Source organism: Sorex araneus, chromosome 3, assembly GCF_027595985.1.
Source record: "Sorex araneus isolate mSorAra2 chromosome 3, mSorAra2.pri, whole genome shotgun sequence".
Taxonomy (NCBI): Eukaryota; Metazoa; Chordata; class Mammalia; order Eulipotyphla; family Soricidae; genus Sorex; species Sorex araneus.
In genome coordinates, this window is record NC_073304.1 from 29,457,179 (window position 1) to 29,473,845 (window position 16,667).

The following is a 16,667-nucleotide window of genomic DNA, read 5'->3' on the forward strand; positions in this document are numbered from 1 at the left end:
GAACTTTTTTTTAAATATTTGACAAAACTCCCCCATCATCATTCACCCTACCTGCTACTCAAAAAAAATATATTATGATTTTCGTTACTCATCAACTCTGCTTGTTCTAGGAGTACACATGCTCCTTTGAATCCCAACACTGACACAGGAGTTGAAACCCTGCACACAGGAAAGCTTCAACTAACATCCCACGGAATAACTAAAAGACAAAGCATGAAAATGCAAGAACAATTAAATATCTCCCACAAGACCCCCTTTCTAATCTTACAAATCCCACCAGTACCTTTCTGAGGCTGCCAGAGAGGAAATGAAGCCAGGAAAATACTCAGGTGATCTCCCTCTGCCCACAGGCTTCTCTCCCATTCGAAGTCTTTGCTTTCCCCATCTGACACCAGAAATAAGCTGTTCAGGATGATATTTCAATGCTACTACCAGTGGGGTGGGTTTTTCCTGTGCCATGGAGGCGAAACTTCCAAATCGAAGAACCCACCACTATAACCCAAATGAAATACATATTTGTCAGGGTCCATTAAAATCCAAGACAAAGAGACTAGAAAAACTGAAAAGTTGAGAGGCATATAAGAAAGAAGGTTGGAAAGTGACATCTATCAGTCATCTCTTAGATGCCAGCCACCGTGCCTGCCGCCTTGCAGCAAGAGCTCCCACTTACTGCAACCGGAACTGCCTCGATTTTCCTTGGCACTAATCCTGTATGGTAAGAATCATTATTATTCCCTTTCTAAAACAGAGTACTTTATTCTAAAACTTTATCTTTTTCATTTAATTTTAAAAAGGAGCTCATCCCATGACATTATTTGAACTATTTCTTTGTTTTTATAGGAAAGAAGTAAACAACATCCTCCACAAATTCCTCCCTCCTCTTAGGCACACTATGATCTCTTGTTGAGATTAACAATGTATCTGGGGATGTCTTACAAACCAAGCTCATTTGGATGTGTGGTATGGGAGGGAAGAGGGGGGAAGGAAATCCCTTGAACCCAGGTCTCATGCATGCCCTGAAACCACTGAGTCATATACCTAGCCAGTAGCCAGACACTTTTAAATTTCACTACAGTAACACTCAAAGTTAGTAGTAGTTAGCAGTGTCATTTAACTAGCTAGAAAGGATCTTGGCACTTTGCTACAATATTTTCTTTTCTTACTTTTATTTTCTTATCTATAATCTTTTCTACAACTTCCTTCTCCTAAGACATCTTCCATTTTAAAGAACTTTTCTGGAGGAAAGCCCATTTTAACACTAAACAGCTCTACTTTGTTAAATACCACTACTGAATGGAGAAAGGGAAGAAAATTTTGTCAGAGTTGTGGGCTGCCGAGAGAGACACTAAGAGAAAGACCTGATTAGTTGCTTCCCACCCAACTTTTATGCACTTGGAACTGGCAAGCTATTCTCAGAGGAGGAAATTTTTGCATTAAAGTAACAAAGCCACCTTCTCCAGATGGAGCCCTGGCGACACTGTGCAGCAACTAACACAGCTCCGGCTTGCGGGACTGGGACACATCCAAGCCACGGGGGTGGAGGCACTGGAGTGGGGCGGCGCCAGCCCAACCTCCAAGTGGTCCCAGCCGCCAGAAGTCACGCTCTCGACCCACCCTCGGCGCCATCTTGCCACATTCAACAGAGAAGAGGCCAGGCATTCTGTTGAGCAACGTGGCCGGAGAAATGCTCCGGACCCGAAACCGGGCCAGCAACACTGGGGAGCCGGACAGAGGAGGTGCAGCCTGCACACCTTCTCCAGATGGAGCCCTGGCGACACTGAGCAGCAACTAACACGGCTCCGGCTTGCGGGACTGGGACACATCCGAGCCGCGCGGCCGCTAACGCGGCCACGCAACCTTTTCTAAAATCTAAAAACATACAATCTTTTAATGGAAAACCAATTATCAAATGCTTCCTTAGTAGGGCTGTCTTTTTTGGGGGGAAACTCCAACAACAATAGTGAGTTTTGTTTTGCAATATGGAACGTAATCAAGGTAAAGAGAAAATGAAGTGAAATTCATCAGTTATACAGTTGGAGGTGGGGGGCGGGGGCGGGGGGTATACTGGGGATTTTGGTGGTGGAATATGGGCACTGGTGAAGGGATGGTGTTTGAATATTGTATAACTGAGACATAAACCTGAAAACTTTGTAACTTTCCACATGGTGATAAAATAAAAATTAAAAAAAATAAAGTAACAAAGCATCTCTCTTTAAATGGCACATGGAAGCTCCTAACCTCATACTAAACAAGAATTGCATATTTCAAATTCCAGATTAATATCACTTATCCTAGAACCCATAGCACAGCGAGTAGGGAGTTTGCCTTGCACGAGGCCGACTGGGTTCTCTTCCTCCATCCCTCTCGGAGAGCCCGGCAAGCTCCCGAGAGTATCCGCCCACACAGAGCCTGGCAAGCTACCCGAGGCATATTCGATATGCCAAAAACAGTAACAAGTCTCACAATGGAGACGTTACTGGTGTCTGCTCAAGAAAACCAATGAACAATGGGATGACAGTGCTACAGTGCTACAGTGCTATTTTTTAATTAAATAAAGGAGTTAACATTAATCTCATTTGATACAGCAATTGCAATAATAAATTAATAATAAATTTCAGATTAATATAAATTTTATTCACTGCATCACTGTCATCCCGTTGTTCATTGATTTGCTCAAGTGGGCACCAGCAATGTCTCCATTCATCCCTGTCACGTGCTAGTGTAGCCCAATGGTACACTGGGGGCTCTTTCAGGGTCAGGGGAATGAGAACCATCATTGTTACTGTTTATTAAATCAATTAAATGAAATTTTTGTTTAAAAATCGAATTTTTTTTTCTTTTTGGGTCACACCCAGCAATGCACAGGGGTTACTCCTGGCTCTGCACTCAGGAATTACTCCTGGCGGTGCTCAGAGGACCATATGGGATGCTGGGAATCGAACCCGGGTCGGCCGCGTGCAAGGCAAACGCCCTATCTGCTGTGCTATTGCTCCAGTCCAAAGATCGAATTTTTTAATTAAATTTTTTAAAAATTGAATAAAGGGGTCAGAGTGATAGTACAGTACAATAGGGAGCTTGCCTTGTATGGGTTTAATCCTCTGATCAGGGGGATCTAAATGGTCCCCAAAGCACTGCCACATGATTCCTAAATGCAGAACCTTGAGGAACCCCTAAGCATCACTGATTGTGAACCCTCCAAAAAAAAAAACAAATAAAAAGCAGGACCCATTTTTTTAGTTTAATTGTTATAGTTAATATTTGAGGAAGACTTCTCCCTCATTTCATAGACTAGATTTAGAAATGGTTCAGAGAATACAATAGACATAATCAATCCAAGAGCCCAAGAACAGATGGGTGGATAAAGAAACTATGGTACATCTATACAATGGAACACTACACAGTTGTTAGGAAAAATTAACTCATAAAATTTGCTTATTTATGGATGGACATGGTTGAGTATCATGCTAAGTGAAATGAGTTGAAAGAGAGTGACAAATATAGAATGACTGTATTCATTTGCAGGATATAAAAAATACATAGTATGTGAATAATATCCAAAGACAGTAGAAAGAGGGCTAGAAGGACTGGTCTATGGTAGGAAGCCTGACACAGAGGGGTGGGGGGGAGGGGGAGTGCAGCTAGGACAGAGAAGGGACCACTATGATAATAATGATAGCTGGACATGAGTGCTGAAAGTAGGTGAAGTGATATGTATGATAACCTTTCAGTGACAGTATTGCAAATCTCAGTGCCTAGAAGGAAAATGAGAGAGAGGAGACACACACACACACACACACACACACACACACACACACACACACACACACACAGAGGCTGGGAACAAGGGCGGGGGAGTGCAGGCAGGAGGGAAACTGGGGACACTAGTGGCAGAAAATGTGCACTTGGTGAAGGAATGAGTCTTAGAACATTATATAATTGAAATTCAATCATGAACAACTTTGTAACTATATATCTCATGGTGATTCAATTAAAAAAATGTTTTTAATTAAACAATATATCCAGAGGCTAGAAAGATAGCAACAATAAGGACAACACCATATTTTCTTTTCTCCATCCTTTCCAAGATACCCAAGGAGCAAAAAAGTCCATTGAAGCCAGGACCGCAAAATTGTTAGTAGACACTCAGCACAGCACCATATCCACAGCAGGTATCTGGCAAAAAAAAGCTCACGGGGTAGTTGTGAAGTGAACAAAGAATACCTGGGCAATATTAGAAATGGGATTCTGTTGTCTGATGGTAAGTGAAGGAAGGTGAGGTGTAACATGTCCTTAATGAATCTCGATCATTGAAGTTGTACACCATTATCTAAAAGGAGATTTTAAACAATTAGAGACATTAAATGAGAAAAGTCTGTAACCCAAAGACAAGATGAATTGCTGAAGGTGATTCATTGTTATATTGGTAAATCAAAAACAGGATGAGGAAAGACTTAAGATTCCTGTGCATCTTGCTCTAAATGACTGCATGGGAACTGAGCTGACCGAACAGCATGAGAGGTTCTCCGCCCACTGAGAAGGCTGGTCTGCCATCAAACTTTAACAATACAGTTCAAAATTAATCTTTATCCTCAAGATTAAATAAGCCTAAGCACTAAAACAAACATGAGATTACAGTAAAGCCACCCCAACCGTGTTATTCCACCAGCAAAAAAAAATTTTTAAATCCTTATCTAATAAACCAAAGTACAAAATCTTGAGGATTGATTTAATGTGAGTGAGAAGTTTCAAATATTTAATCTGACTAGAACATTAAGGATTCAAGAAGGGTTAACTGAATTCAATAAATTTACAAATCCCTTGAAGAAAAAGTTAAGGTCGCAAACCTTCTCTCTTTTCACTGTGACCTAGAGTTAGTTTAGTGAACCTTTATTAGCAACTTCATTTCTGTCTGCTGGATCAAATGTGCTTCCTAGAGTATACTTGATCTCCAGAACTATTGATCTTACACCAGTGTGTGTGTGTGTGTGTGTGTGTGTGTGTGTGTGTATGTGAGCGCACTCACGTGCGTGTGCACACTTGGGAAAGATGGGGGCTTTGTTTTCTTTTTTTTTGGGGGGGGGGTTGTTTGTTTTCTGTTGTTTTGGTCACATTGGCAGAGCTCAGGGATTTCTTCTGGCTCTGCACTCAGGAATTACTCCTGGTGATGCTTGGGAGACCATATGGGACACCTGAGATTGAATCCAGGTCGGTATTGTGCAAGGCAAGTGTCATGACCATTGTACTGTCCCTCTAGCCTCTATTTTGCATTTTTAATTAACTTCAGTTCTATTAAACTTGCTTTAAAAACCTATATATTTTTAATGTGCTTCCAGACTCTTAAACGACATTCATTCCAGAACAAAGCAGATGCTAACTTGATAGCAGTGTGTTAATTTTAGGGCAGCAGGCGGAAGTCAGTGACAGGGTGACAACTTCACAGCAGAATCCATGTGGCTAGATGAGAAAGCAAGCACTTTACCCCAAAAAATACATACCTCAATTTTCTGTCTCGCCTTAGCTGGAAAGTAATATGAAGATATTCTTACTAGAGAAAATATTCTGTGATTATTACAAATTCTGTGAAGATTTGTATTTATGTCACCAAAAGTATAAATATTTACATTCCAACTTGTTATTTGAACTAGAAACATTCACAATCCCAGGCCTTGAACTTCTCTCACAGGTGTGAGCTTGTTTCCCAAGGCTCAGTAAGTTGAGCGGGAGAGAGAGGATTCACTGAGAACCCTCTCTCCTCTAGATGGAGGGGACAAAACTCAGTATCTCAATCACGAATTCTCTCTATGAGTCTGAGATATCTGCCTCTCCCTAACCTTCTAGAAGTTCACTCATCTAGCACTTAAGTCTCCTTAAGGAAGCTGCCCCTCCCACCCGCAAAAAAAAAAAAAAAGCTTAGAAAAATTAAAGTGGTATAAATGAAAAATAACTCCTGTTTAAAACATGTCTGAACCCCCCTGAAAAAATGCTGAGACGAGAGCAAGCAACTTCCTTAATTTCCCTAAGTTCCAGTCCTATCATCTATTAAACCTGGTAATTTCTATCTTAAAATGAGGGTTGGAGAGATAGTACACAGTTTGTTTTGCACGTGGCTGACCCAAGTTCAATGCCTGGTACCCCAAATGGTCCCCTGAGCCCCAGCAGGAATGATCCCTAAGTGGAGAATCAGGAGTAAGCCCTGAATACTGCCAGGTGTGGCCCAAACACAAAGGACAAACAGAGACAGCATCGCATCATCACACAGAACTAACGCATCAGTGGTGGTGAGTGAAATATATTCATGATTACTTAATACTGAGAAGTCAAAGCCCCATAAAAGCTACAGAAAACTACCTAAATGGGTCACAGGAAGATAGAAAAAACAATCCCTGGTTTGTGAAACAACATAGACAACGATAAAGGATATACCATACTTAGAAACACTCCCAGCAAGACCAGCCTTTCATTGAAGAAATGAGTAGAGAGCTTCTATCATTAGTGTGGCATAGTATTTAAAACAAATTATGAGTCTAATTAACAGGGTAATGGTTAGAGCTACCTTATTATATGTAGACAGGTTTTTTGGCATTCCCAACAATGAAATATATTCTACGTCAAAGCATGACTGGGAACTACTCTATTCCCAACAGATGACTGCACTGGACCATTCCTCATGTCAGTTGTTACTACACAATCTACTAACATAAGAAGAAATTCTGTACAGGAACTCAGTATTTTCACTTCCACTCAGAATTCTAATGTCTATCTGTAGGTATATTATATCAGAAATTATATGACAGGAAGCACAAGGTACACTGGGTACTCAATAAATGGTAGGCAGTATTAATTTTATTACCAGGAAGCAACAAAATCAAAAGGCTGAACCTTTAGTCAAAGCAAAATAGCCACAAAACAATTGAGAATGAGTGGCTCTTTTTTAGCCAAGAAACGAAGTAATTTGAAAGCAATTAGATTGAAAGTCAGTAACAACCTTTAAATGGAGTAAATCAGTCAACACAGGCTAATGGTGTACCACTCAAGAATGAATGCCAGGGTGCCCTTTCCTTTGGGATAAAGGGGCAAAATAAGAAATAGGCCCTTATCCTCTGAAAAATCTGCATCTATGGAGGATAAATCACTTGATTTCACCTATCTGTCTACATTCCATCCACTTAGCACTAAGATAAAACCCACATCTTTCTATTGAAGCACAATGCAAACACTTAATAAAAACAGTAAACATGTAAGACACCAGAGGAACTTGGGATTAAAATGTTATCTAGAAACTGGTGAAACGGTACAGCAGGAAAGTGCTTGCCTTTTACACATAGCCAACCCAGGTCTATCCCCAGCTCTCCATATGGTCCTCCAAGCCCACCAGGAGTGATCCCTGAGCTCAGAGCCAAGAATAAGCCCTGAGCATTGCCAGTTGTGGCCCAAGAACAAAAACAAAACTTTTTTTTAAAGTTATCTTAGTTATCTAACCTAGTTCTTCCTCTGGGAGAACCTAGCAAGCTACCAAGAGTTTCCTGCCCACATGGGAGAGCCTCGAAAGGTCCCCATGGTGTATTAATATGCCAAAACCAGTAACAATTGTTGGAATATTTCCCCTTCTCCAGCTGCCTTCTGGAGTTTTGTCAGAAACCTTTTGTCACAGAAACCTAGCTGATCTTTGACCCGCAGATCTAAGGTGCTAGCCTAGTCTTTGAGATGTAAATTTCAGGTGCTGTCTAGTTTGTAGTTGTCATGTAGATTTCTTGCTGCAGCCCAGCCTGGTCTTTGGGATGTAAATCCGAGTGCTTTCAGCCCAAAGAAGGCTTCGGTTTTGGTTTTGTATCTTGTTTCTGAGGGAGAGAAGCAGGAGGAGAGAGAGAAGCCAGAGAGAGAAGCAGCAGTTGAGCAGTAGATCCAGAGAGAGGCCGGAGCTGGGAGTGTGGGAGATGAGAAAGCTTGAAGATTGAATAAACGGTAACTAATCAGCAACCAGCTTGGTCCTCGTTCTTCCTTCGCCTGTCCTTGACCACCGGCTGTCCCGATCCAGTCCACACACTGCGGTTCCAGAGCACCGAACGCGGGTGGTGAGACAGAGCCGCCCGGAGAGCCCGCGAGTGCACGCGCCCCCTTGGCGCTCTTTAGTTTTTTACAAACAATGATGGGTCTCATTCCCCTGACCCTGAAAGAGCCTCCAATGTGGCATCGTTGGGAAAGACGAGTAAAGAGAGGCTTCTAAAATCTCAGGGCTAAGACGAATGGAGACGTTACTGAGACTGCTCGAGAAATTCGATGATCAACGGGATGAGATAATGATGATGATGATGATGATGATGATGATGATGATGATGATGATGATGATGATCAACTTAAAATTTGCCCAAGCAAATTCACAGACCACTCTATCTAAAAATTTCCAAAGTGGAGACAAACCACTAATCTCATAAAGCTCCCAACATTGTCTGAAAGACTTTTACAGTGTCCCCAAGCAGAATGATCCAGCAAAGTCCTTCCTGGTGTCTATTCAAATAAATGACTTTACTCCACAGCTAGTAAGCTATCCTGTGGGGCTAAGAAGACAAAAGTATCTCTGGACTTTCAACTCTTGTGACAAGGAATGAAGCCTTCTCTGAGCCTTTTTAAACATCCTTACTGAGTTATGCACTGAAAATTAAATGTTAAGCTCTTTACAACACAGAGCGATGGTGTTTCAGGGAAGGCAAGAATCAAGGTGAGTTATAGTGCCTGGAATGACATCAAAAAGACAAGGTGGGTCTGAAAGGAAAAGAAAGGTAAACTAGGATAAAACTAGATTTCAGAGCTTGGTATTGTCTGAGATAACAAGGGCATAAAGGAGATTAGATAATGATAAGATCCAAGACATTCAGGGAAATGGATTAGAGAGAGAAACCTGACAGTGAGCAATTTAGCCCTTCTCATTTATTTTATGCACTAAAAATTGCAGTGTGAATGCTTAGCATGTACAAGGCCTAAATTCAACCCCTGGTACCATAATACCATAAGCCCTCCCCTGTCATCCCCACACACTGGATGTAGACCTCATGATTCAATGAGCACCACCAGATGTGACCTCTATAAAAGAGAGAGAGAGAACTAAATAGCAGCAGTTAGTACAATAGCCAACATACAGAAACAACCCAAATGCCCGACTATGAATGAATGCATCAAGAAGCTGTGGGATATATACAGCTCTGAGGAAAGAGCAAAATCATGCAATTTGCCACAAAATGGATGTAACTAAAGGATGTCATGCAGAGTGAAGTCAATCAGAAGGAAAGAATGAGAATAAATACTCTCAGATGTGGGACTTAAAGACACACAGCAAGGTATCAACAAAGGGCCAAAGGCAACACAATGGAAGAACTGATCCACAAAACTGAGTTGTGGGGGAAGGAATTGAGAGGAAGGGTATTGGGGTCCTTGTGTGAGGGAGGTGGTACAGAGGTGACTGTGGTGTTCAAAGTACATGCATGGAAAACTATCACTAATAGTATTGCAAATCACAGAACCATAATCAATAAAAACATTTTTTTGAAAAAAAAAAGTTGAAAATAGAATAGCTGGCAAGAGAAGAGGCCCAGCATATGAAAACACAAAGATAGTCCTACAGGAGAGCCCAAAGAAGTCGATGAACAGGAAAGAAGAGGCCCAACAGAAAGGCTGCAAGAGAACGTGAGCTGGACATAAGAAGTTCTGGATCCACTATCGTTCCCTGAGTAGTAGGGCACAGTACCTGCGTGGTATGTTACAGAGAATAATCAGACAAGATCACCTGACGACTGGGTTACAGTCAGAGTGCTTAGAAAGGAGACTGCTACGAACACTTAGATATAAAAGTCACAGGTGTTTCAGAAGACAGTGCAATAAAACTAAGAGGGGAAGTTGGGGGGGGAAGGGGTGGAAATAAACAATTCAAAAGCAAAAAAGAATGGAAAAGCAAGGCTTGCTCAGGGACCAGACCAACAATTAAAGGAAAGAATCAGCAAATGACTTCTAAGAAGTACCTGGAAAATTCAAGGGGGAAGCAGGGAATTGTCCTGCTCAGGCAAGACAAGGCAAACACACGAATACTGACTTTTTTGTTTATGCAAGCGTCAGAGTTCTCTCCAAAAACCAGAAAGTAACCTGGTTCTGGAATAGGGTGGAGTTTGTGTTAGCAGACTGGAAAAATCTGTTTTTCAATCTGCAAAATGTTAATAGTCCATCACATATAAAATGACTGAAAAATAAAATAAAATGTACTTTGATAAGAACTAAATGAAATAAGTCACTCAGAAAAGACAACATAGCATATGATCCCATTCACATGAAACATCCAAAATAGACTATAAACACAAAGAGGTAAGAAGGGGCTGAAGGCTGGGGACAGGGAAGAAGGTAGGTCAGGTTAGAAGAAAATGCTGAGTGACTGTAAATGGGATTGGAGTTCCCTGCTGGACTAAGGAAAATGTTCTAAATTATTCATGGAGATGATTATACAACTCTACGAATGTTCTAAAAATCAATGACCTATAACTTCTAGTGAAAAATTATATAGTAAGTGAATTACGGTTCAATTAAGGTATTACCGGAAACAAACAAAAATAAACCACCTTGTGTGTACAGAGAGAGGTCCTGTGACTTCAGAAACTTGGAGACAATCTCACCAATATAAATGATTAGACTCTGGTTCAAATAAAGGCATCAACTTTATAAAGTCAAAGTAAGTTAAATTCCTTCTAGGAATTTAATAGGCATGGAAATGATTGAGATTTAAATATATAGATTCCTTTATATTATTCCTTATAATTGATCTAGATTTTCTAATATTTAAATAGAAATATTTAAATAAAATTTCTAATATTTAAAAAGGACAAAGGTTTATGTTTTTCCCAGTAGCTACATCAAGTCATAATACACTGAAAGACTATAGTTCAATTTCTCAGGAACTAAATAAAAGCTTAATAAAAAGCAAGAAATTATGTAGGTAGTAGTATTTAAGCAGGTGAAGCTATTACATACGTTTGAGGCTCTAACAAGTACAACACATAGAGATATCCTCTTGCTTGAAAGACAGCAGACCTACCCCAGTGATATCTGCTTCCTTGTCACCCATCCCTTCCTTATCAACAAAGCCACTGAACGCCTGTAATACTTGGTGGAGCAAATCACCTCTGTCAGTTATTTACCAAAAGTAATATTCACTGCATATATGGGGCCCTCAGGCCTTCGAGGGTAATTTTACCTTCTCCTTCTAAACCACATAACCTACAGAGGTGCCCAGTCAATCTTTAGGACTGACAATAAAACTAGGAGGGCAGCAAATAAAGAGCTGCTGTGCTTCTTTTCAAACTGCCTGGTGGATAAAAAGAACCAAGAACCATCACCACAGCATTGACTAAAGCTTTTCCTAAAGCAACATCTAACTGCTGGAAAGGCATCAATGAGAGAAAATAACTGCATTTTGAGTACAAAAAGTATTGATTACTACTTTTATGGAAAAGCATTCAATGAATTCAAAACACCACTGATGAAAAATATAAGACCAATACTTCCAACATTTTTACTTGAATCTTAAATTTTGATTCAGGAAGCTTAAATATGTATTTAACATATTTCACCTGCTTAAACCTAAAACAAAAAGCTAGTAACATAATATTCTGATTCAAGAAATAAAAAGGGTAATCTTTCTAATAAATATGACCTACTAGATGCTATTCATCAAATTAACCCAAGAAACAAAAAATCCAAAATAAGAAAAACTGTTAAGGGGCCAGACAGCAGATAGGGCACTTGCATGAAGCCAACTCGGGTTCAATCCCCAGCACCCCTTATGGTCCCCAAGCCCTTCCAGGAGTGATCCCTAAGCACACTGCCAGACACCAGACAGGGCAAAAGGAACAGAGAGACGGAGGGAGGGATGGAGGGAGAGAGGGAGGAAGAAAGGGAGGGAGAGGGAAAAAAAGGAAGGAAGGAAGGAAGGAAGGAAGGAAGGAAGGAAGGAAGGAAGGAAGGAAGGAAGGAAGGAAGGAAGGAAGGAAGGAAGGAAGGAAGGAGAGAGGAAGGAAGGGAGGACGGGAGGAAGGCAGAGAGGGGAGGAAGGAAGAAAAAAAGAAAAATAGAAAAGGAAGAAAGAAAGAAAAGAAAAGAAAGAAAGAAAGAAAGAAAGAAAGAAAGAAAGAAAGAAAGAAAGAAAGAAAGAAAGAAAGAAAGAAAGAAAGAGAATTTTTTTGCAAACTTTTTTTTTACACTGCTATACTCTTTACTGCTTCTTTTTTTTAATGGATTTTTTTTTAATTGAATCACTGTGAAATCCACAGTTACAAGTTACACTGTGAAATCCACAGTTACTCCCTCTCTTTCTCAGTTTCATGACTGAGTTTCAGTCATACAATGTTCCAACACTCTCCCTTCACCAATGTACATTCCCCATCACCAATGTCCCCAGTTTCCCTCCCCGACCCCCAACACCTCAACGGCAGGCACTTTTCTTCCCTCTCTCTCTCCTTCTAGAAAGAGAAGAAATTAATTTAAATATATAGATTTCATTATAATTATTTCTTACGATTGATCTAAACTTTCTAATACATAATTCAAAAAGGAGAGACAAAGGCTTGTGTTTTTCCCAGTAACTGCATCAACATTAAAGAAAAGAAAGAAAAAAGAAAATAGATATTTTCCCTACTACACTATTTCTCCCCAACCACCACCTAAATGAGATCACTTTGGCCGGAAGCCTATTCCGGAGCACATCTGGTACAATACATGCAGCCAGACTCTCTCTTCTGGCGCTACAAGAAACAGAGACTTCTGACACTCTCGTCCAAAGGGAACGGAGATATCAAGTTCTCCACAAGTGGTCCAGTCATCAGTACAGATGAAAGAAGAAGGTTTCTCTCTTCTATCCAGAGAGAAAGCCAGGCTCTGGAGAGCAAATGTCAACTTCCCACGCTACACTCTGGACAATTAGTTAATTAGTTCAAAGGAGATCACAAAATATAAAGATGGTCACCATAATACCTGCCAAAAACACATCACCATTACTTTAGTAGGAGTTTTCATTTTTTCTCTCACTTAATCTGAAGAATTCTCAGAAAAGAAAATAAAGTTGTCATTTCCCAGATGAGAAAACCAGAAGTTTTTATAAAACCAAACCAAAGATTGATAGACCTGCCCAGCTGCCAATGTGACATCTCCATTTGCATGTCAACTGGTATCTCATACCTAACCTGTACAAATAAAAGCTCATTACTCCCCACCCAAACCTGCTCCTCCTGTCTTCCCCATTTCAATAAATGGCACCTTCATTATTAGGTTAAAACCCTTGGTGTTATCCTTGACTCCACTCTGTCACTACACCAACTCACTCTTCAGTTAGCCCCAGTGGAGGGAGGTCCAGAATCTTGTTACTCATCTGCTACTATCATCACATGTCACTGGAATCCCCGAAACTCTCCCTTTTTTTCATTTTGCCCTTGCCCTCATTCTACTCACTAAACAATAATTTTGTCCCTCAAAAATGTATCTGATTAGGGCTGGAGAAATGGTAAAGGAGTAAAGCGTGTGGACAACTCTGCTTTAAGGTTAGATCCCAGGCACCACACATTGTCCTCTGAGCACACAGGAGTGCTTCCTGAGAACAGAATAGAGCCAGGAGTAAGCCCTAAGCATCTCCAAGTGTGGCCTAAAAGTATATACAAACTATACAATATGCTGTATAAAGTGGGCTATATACACTATATACTGTGTTTTACATGTACAAGTACAAATGTACATGTACAAGTGTTTGTACATGTACATGTACAAATATATATATATGTTTATATATGAGATAGATAGATATATCCGACATATATACACAGCATCCAACAACACTGAGGGAAATGGGAAGCCAAGAGGATTTATACGTAATATGTACAAAGTCCCTTTACTTCTTCCCACATCACTCAGAATTGGTCACTGCTGTATATTCAGAGAACTAGTACAGTGAGTAAAATAATTCTTTGTTCTCAGGCAACCTAGGTTCAGCACTTACCAGGACTGAGAAAAGAAGGAAGGGAAGGAGGTTCCCAAACTTACTTGATTTACCTCATTCTTTTCTAAAAAAAACTATCACTCACTTTCCCCTTAGAAACCTACCCACTTTAAGCAGAAGTTGCCCTCCAGTAACAGTCCAGGCTACTGCCACCGCCCTGAATTGTTCCAGAACCTGACAAAATGCAGGGGAGAGTGGGGGAGGAGGAGGCATAAGGTATCAACCACTCAGGGAAACAATGATCTAGAAGGTGCTAGGTAAATAATGATGATTAGTAAGTTTTAAAAAACTAGAAGTCACAAAGCCAGGACTTTAGAAAGTCTCTCAATATTCTTTGATAAAAATAACACCAGATTTACAAAGACACTAATTCACATGGAAGGAAATACCCAGATTTTATTTTACATAACTCTCACAGCACACTGTCCACATTATTTGTTGATGTCTAATAAATTCAAATTTTACTCCACAGGCGAGAGAGTATAGTGGGTAATGCTCTTGCCTTGCAGGCACCCAATCCAGATTTGATTCCCAACATCCCATATGGTCTCTCAAACTCCACCAGGAGTAATTCCTTTGGCCAGAGCTAGAAGTAACCCTTGAGTAGTACCACCAGGTGTGGCCCAAAAACAAATTCTTTAATTAAAAACAAATTTTTAGAAAGTCCCAAAATCTCACACTAGATTATCTGAATATTATATATCTGGCAGCAAAGACATCTGCCACCTTAATTATCTGTGCCATTCTTAGTTATTCAGTATGTATGCCTCCTCTACAGTCAGTGACAGAATATCACTGTATCTCAAGACTCCCACATGCATAAATGATGAGATTCAGAACTGAACTGAATACCCTGAAGAAGAGACGATAACCATTTCTAAATCTTCCACAGCAGCTTCCCATCATCTGAAGCAAAATTAAGTTTCAAAGGAATTACAACTAAGAGCAAAAAGATTAAATTCAGAATTGTCTACCATAAAAATTACAAGAAAAATATTCTCAGAGTTGGGTTAAAATGGTGACTGATTCCAGATTTAAGTACAAGTAAAGCCAAAACTGCTTACCACTACATAGTCCTTACCAAAACGTTTTAGAGTTAAAAATAACTACATTTCAATGATTTTAAAAACATTTCTACAATCTGCAAAATGCCCAAATCACAATAATAAATTATTGAACCTTAAGAGTCATCCTTAAAAAACCTTTATGAAAGATTAACTGATATAGAATGAATGAACAATGAGGACTTTCAACTAACAAATGCATGAAGATCCAAAATGGGTATATGATTCCTTCAACATCTGATATCTAATGGGAAAATCCAGCAGCTGATAAAGGTAGGGTCTAGATTTTCTTGGAAAGTATGTGAAGGCAGAAGAAAACCATGATTTGAAATCCTTATCTGTGTGCGCAGGAAAGCCTTAAACAAGATTTATTAAAATTGTTTTTCTTTAGTTTGTAACTTCAAAAGGCACCTAACAAAACGAATGATGCAAAATCCTATCTCCTTGGAAACCAAAAGACAGAATTACCTAGCATTTCTTTTTATTCCTATTCAAAGAACATTTAATATAGAATGCTTATATGATAACCAACTACAACTGCTTTGTATCAGAAGTAAAAACAGGTAAACTTTGACTAAAAGAACAAATACCCAGGGGAGGGGGATAATTGGGAAGAACTGCCTCTACCACACGGAAATCAGGAAAGCACAACCACAGATCTTTTCTCTTGAAAACACCCCCCACACGTAGTGGAATTCAACAAATATTTATGCAAATCATTGAGTTTGTGCTCCTTACAGACCCTCTTCATGCAAACAAACATAATTCATTTAGTTACCAGTTAACAGAGCTTTACTACAGGTTTATAATATGCAAGTAAACTACATTTTCCCTTCATAGATATTCTACCAAGTGTTCTTTCAAATACATCCAACAAAACTATCCCCAGAGTTTTATTTTGAAGGTAAAGCTATGTTTTGAGTAACGTTAATTACTTACTAAAGCAATTGGTTTTCTGTTCTGGCTCCAGTCTCTCTCCTTCACTTCATCTTACACAGTCCATTCAGGTTGATTTTTGTGTTCTGTGCACATCCTAGAAAATAAAACAATTTGAGGCTAAATAATAGTCTATATCATATGTGAATCACTATGACTTAAAAGTTTTTGAAATCAGAAACTATTAGATTACAATAGAAAAGAAAATACCATATGTAAACCCTCTTTTTTTCTTTTTGGTTCACACTCAGTGATGTTCAGGGATTACTCCAGGCTCTGCACTCAGGAATTACTCCTGGCGGTGCTTGGGGGCCCATATGGGATGTGGGGGATCAAACCCGAACAAACGGAGTGGGGGGTACAAAGCAAACGCCCTCCCCGCTGTGCTATGGCTCTAGCCCAACACTTCTTTTTTTTTTTTTTTTAATGCTTTACATTTTTTTTTTTATTGAATCACCAAGTGGAGGGTTACAAAGTTCTCAGGATTATGTCAGTTATACAATATTCAAGCACCCCTCCCTTCACCAGTGCCCATCTTCCATCCCCAACCCCCCCAGTATATCTGCCGCCCCCTCCCACCTCCCTAGTCCCCACCCTTGTACGTGATAAGTTTCACTTCATTTGCGCTTATCTCGATTACATTCCAT

The 16,667-nt window shown here is 39.9% G+C and overlaps 1 protein-coding gene across 1 annotated transcript in view; it reads right to left on the minus strand.

The window, feature by feature from the left end:
• Window positions 1–16,667, minus strand: part of SIPA1L1 (signal induced proliferation associated 1 like 1) — a 356,124-nt gene that overhangs the window by 326,732 nt on the left and 12,725 nt on the right. The window contains exon 2 of the mRNA XM_055133895.1: window positions 16,024–16,117. The gene's annotated coding sequence lies outside the window, so the exon portion shown is untranslated. The remainder of the gene's footprint in view (window positions 1–16,023; window positions 16,118–16,667) is intronic.